Source organism: Triticum aestivum, chromosome 6A, assembly GCF_018294505.1.
Source record: "Triticum aestivum cultivar Chinese Spring chromosome 6A, IWGSC CS RefSeq v2.1, whole genome shotgun sequence".
Taxonomy (NCBI): Eukaryota; Viridiplantae; Streptophyta; class Magnoliopsida; order Poales; family Poaceae; genus Triticum; species Triticum aestivum.
The window spans coordinates 55,783,895-55,788,520 of NC_057809.1; the positions used below are offsets into that span (position 1 = coordinate 55,783,895).

The window sequence follows — 4,626 nt, forward strand, 5'->3', positions numbered from 1 at the left end:
ATATTATTTGTCTTGAACATGGGTGAGTGAGAAGGCATCAACCTTTTTCCACCACTAAATTATGCATTAGTCTACAATTTATTTGATTTATCATCCCGTAATATCCAACCCACACCAAGAATAACCGTTACTCGGTTGATTTTAGTAAAATTGTAGAGAAAACATATAGATGGAAATATTCGGTTATGCAACTCCCATGGTCAGAACTGGTTGTCCAACCATTATAGAATGCATGATGCTAATTCCTCGACTGTTTGTGTGTGTGCGCCCTCTCAGTGTGTGCCCTCTCAAACACGATAAAATTATCTGTCATTTGTCAGCAACCATCTAGAATTATCTGTTTGGTTGTCAAATCTAATAATCGAGAAACTTTTAAATTCCTTCTGGATCAATGCAGGCAACCCAGTAAATGTATAAAGGTTAGTATAAATTTTTTGGCAAATCGTACCCAGTTTCGTATATATGATGGATCGCCCACTGAAACATATACGATGTACATAGAAGGATCTCTCGCTGAAGTAGATACAGTACCGGGCCGGCCCATTATGACACATTATCTTTCCCTACTAATAAAGCACGGAGTGCTTCTGCCCGTCCGTCGTGGCTATCGATTTTGCATAAAAGTCCTTCAGTTTATTCGAATTCAACCCGCAGTCCCTGTTTAAGTGGATCTGGAAAAACGCTTTAATTTTGCACAAAGGATCCTATGTTTTGGTATATTCAAAACGCGGTCCTTTTTACATGGGCGGCGCGACTGGAGCTGCAGGGGGCGGATCCGCGCACGGCGGGGGCTTGGAGGCGGATCCGGAGGTGGGCGGCGACGCGGGGGGCGAGGAAGGCCGGAGCGCGGCTTCCCGGGCGGATCCATGGCAGAGAAGAGACTGGGTGGTGAGGTTGAGAAGAAGGGAGAAAAGTGGGGCGGTGCGGCGACCCACGCAGGAGCTCGCCGGAGCCGGGTGACGATGGACGGGCGCGGGAGACAGAAGGATCCGGCGCGGCGGCGCGCACTCCTTGTAGTTGGAGGCGGGCCTTCATGGCCGCGGCGCCCCTCCCCCCGCGACAGCTCAGGCAGCGGTCAGATCCGCCCTCCCTCCCTCCCTCACTCCTCGCACTGGAAGACCTAGCCGCCGGGCCATGGTGACCGACGGCGATGATGACGGTGGTGGCTACCTCGACGATGGATAAAATCCGCTCCGCCCCTCCTCTTATCCGTCGACGACCGCTTGAATCCCGAGAGGAGAGGAGAGGAGTGGGAGATCCATGGCGGCGGAAAGATCCGCGCCTGGATCGGACCTGCTCGTCAAGGAGACCCACGCCATGGAGCTGCTCGTCAATGTTCCACCCTGGTGAGTGTCGATGCCATGGTTCTGCCCTTCTTCCCTCCCCTTCCCTGATGCTCTTCTCTCCCTCACGCAGGCACACATCCAACATCGCCATGGACCAGTAGCTCAAGCCGTCTTCTTCCAGATGGTGATGGGGTTCCCTCACCATCTGCAGGTCATCATCCTTAAGGGCTCCACCATCTGCAGGTCTTCCTTCTTCTCTTCTCTCTGTTGGATTCCATTTGATTTTTCTGCTCTATTGGTGAAGCTCCCTCTCTTCTCTGCTGCAGTGTCTACAGTGGACTATTTGCATCTTCAGTGCAAATACCTGATTGTATATGGATGGATTGTAGGGTCTAACCACCTTGATTTGATTCGGGCTGGAGCAGCAGCAGCAGGTCCTTCCTTCCATGGAGGGCATCCACAACATGACCCGCACAAGGAGCTCCAAGCAGACAAAGGTACCTGCTCCATTGTTGTACATGTTCGTGAGTTCTTTGTGATGATGAAACCACTGATTGGATGTCCTGATTAGATACAATCCATTCCATTGAACTGTGGGGACAACATGAGGCACATGTCTCGTTTAAATTGATGCGAGGAAGTAATTAACACAAAACTGCATTCTTCTTACTGATTTTCCCCTTGGAACAGATTTTGTAATTCATGATCAGGTCGTTTTGACACATATTCTTAGGATTTCTATATATCTTATCTTAGCTTTGGGGGTTTTAACATAAGAATGGTATGATGCTCCAGACTCGACGACAAGTGCTATCCTCATGAGGCCAGACAAGTCGTTGTGCCAATCCAGCGAGAGTGTCCAACAGCGGAAAGTCATCTGAAGAATCATGTCCCAGTGAGTAGTCCAGCTCCAGCAACAAGACCACATCTGGCTTCCACCAAGAAGCTGGACCAGCGGCATTGTACTCAGGTAAGCTCATGAATTTTTTTGCAATCCAGACATGGCAGAGTCAAATTTATACTAATAGCTAACATCAGCTTACTGTGGTTTATATGGTCCATGTAAATCTGGCAACGCACGGCTAAACTTCCAACAATTACTTGCTAACAAAAATCAAGTAAAACTAAAGGAATAGTTCTTTCTCTTGCTGAAATAGGTTTGGACGCACTGTGTGGTATATATATGTAAAGTTTAGCCGTATGCAATAATGCAATGCTTATGGTTGATAATTCTACAAATTTAATTAGTGGGCAGGAATAACTGGTCAGGCTTTCGTAACTTCTATTTCTATTACTGCAGCATAATTGTTTTTTACATAGAGCTGACTGTTACTTCCTTTTTTCGTCAGGAGTACTATTTCCAAGCAAACAACCAACTATCTGTAGAAAAATTCGACATAATAAAATAGGTTAAAAATGTTCACAGTCTTACATGTGTTTACACTTAAAAGAATGTTCACACTTTTAAAAAGGTTCAAAATTCCCAAAAATGTTCCAATTTTTCTAAAAAAAATATTTTCATTGTAATTTGTACAAAAACTTAAAATAATCAAAGTTTCTTTTTTCAAAAAAAGACATCTGTTCCAAAAAAAGTTCCTCAAAAAGATGCTTCAATTTCTGTAAAAACCTCAGCTTTCCTTAAAAGAGTCCCAATTTTTTGTGAGTTTTATAAAAAAAGAAGGAAATTTTCGCATTTTCTCGAAAAGTAAAAAATAAAACTGATGGACAACTATTCCATCCAAAACTACTCTTCCATCAGACAAAGAATGCTAAGTTGCTTCTTCATGTCCAAACTTCATCCTACAAAAAGCAATAATCAGTGTAACCTTATTATTGATATTTATTAAAATTGGATATAAAAAATGGCGCATAAAGTAGGTTGTGCACCTTTTTTTCGCCCGGTGCAACGCACGGGCATTTGTACTAGTATTAAAAGAAATAGCTAAATAAAAGGAAGGAAGAAGAATCGATCTCTGGTCTCCTGGTGCTAACCAGCGCCGCAAGCCACTGCTGGCTTTGTGATATAATAGTAAAGCGTGACTTACTTTAAGATATAAAAGCCGGCTTTTCTCTTGTTTTTCTGGGTTTTCTTCTTTTTTGTATTTTACACAAGTTTTACTTCATTTATTTCTATATTTTCATTGGGTTTCTTTTTTCTTTGGTTTTATTTGTTTCTTTCGCGCTTTTCATTGTCTTTTTTTTCTTTTCTTTCCTTTTTATGGTTTTCTTTAGTTTTGTTTCTTTCTTTCTCGTTTTTCATCAAGGTTTTTCTTTTCTATCAGGTTTCACTTTTTTATACAGATTTTGGTTCATAGCCAATACATTTTTCTAATACACATTTAACATTTTTTGAATATAAGGCTAATTTCGAATCCATGGTCATCATTTTCTAGACATATCTATGTTTTTCAAATGCTTGCTTAATTTTCTTTTCAAAAACATGTTTAACATTTTTTTCTCAAATGCTTCGCTTAACATGTTTTATACACATTTTGATATTTTCATATGCTTGATTAACATTTTCCAAATACCATGTTAACATTTTTTGACTACATGAGATATATTTTTTCTATACAAATTTAACCTTTTTAAAATGCTTGATTAACATTTTTCAAATATCAAATTAATATTTTTAATACATGATCAACATTATTTATACACATTTAACATTTTTTCAGATGCTTGATTATCCTCTTTTAGTTACATGACCAACTTTTTTCACAGACAATGTATTTGTTTTATACATTTTTCGTATACATGAGGAATATTTTTCTATACACATTTAACATTTTTTTTAAATGCTTCATTAACATTTTTGAAATGTTTTATGTATTTTTGCAATATAAAATATATGGAAAAATAAATAAAGTAAAAAAACAAAGACAAAAGGCGTAAAGAGCAGGAAAAAAACAAGAATAGGGCATGTGGCCTGTGCCGCGATTGATCGGCCCAATATGGACCTCACCTCTAGCAAGACTTTCTCTGGTCTCGCTGTGGGCGACGAGACCTCCTCCTTGGCGCCTTTAGCGCTCGTTAGCGATCGCAGCGCCCGCGCGTCGCTCGCATGGGCCTGGCCCAGCAATGCTCGTTGCCTGTCGCGGCTGGCTCGCTAGCTGCCCGCTCGATCGTTCGCTCCCGCAGCTCGCTCGATAGCTACCAGCTCGATCCTTGGCTCCCGCTCGATCACTTCTTTTTTCTTCACTCGAAAAATGCTACAGTGTGTATTGATTTTCTTGGAAAAAACAAACTGTTTTGCTACGGTATGTACTCTTGTCCTTTGAAAAAAGTTCATTGAATTTTAAAAAAGTCTATTGATTTCGAGAAAAAGTTCATTGAATTC

At 41.2% G+C, this 4,626-nt stretch overlaps 1 long non-coding RNA gene across 1 annotated transcript; it reads left to right on the top strand.

Moving 5' to 3' along the window:
* The first annotated feature begins 774 nt into the window (after nt 1-774).
* On the top strand, nt 775-1,914 carry LOC123130259 (uncharacterized). The gene is made up of 3 exons (XR_006463776.1): nt 775-1,346; nt 1,417-1,529; nt 1,613-1,914. It is a non-coding gene; the product is annotated as an uncharacterized lncRNA (long non-coding RNA).
* Nucleotides 1,915-4,626: the final 2,712 nt, after the last annotated feature.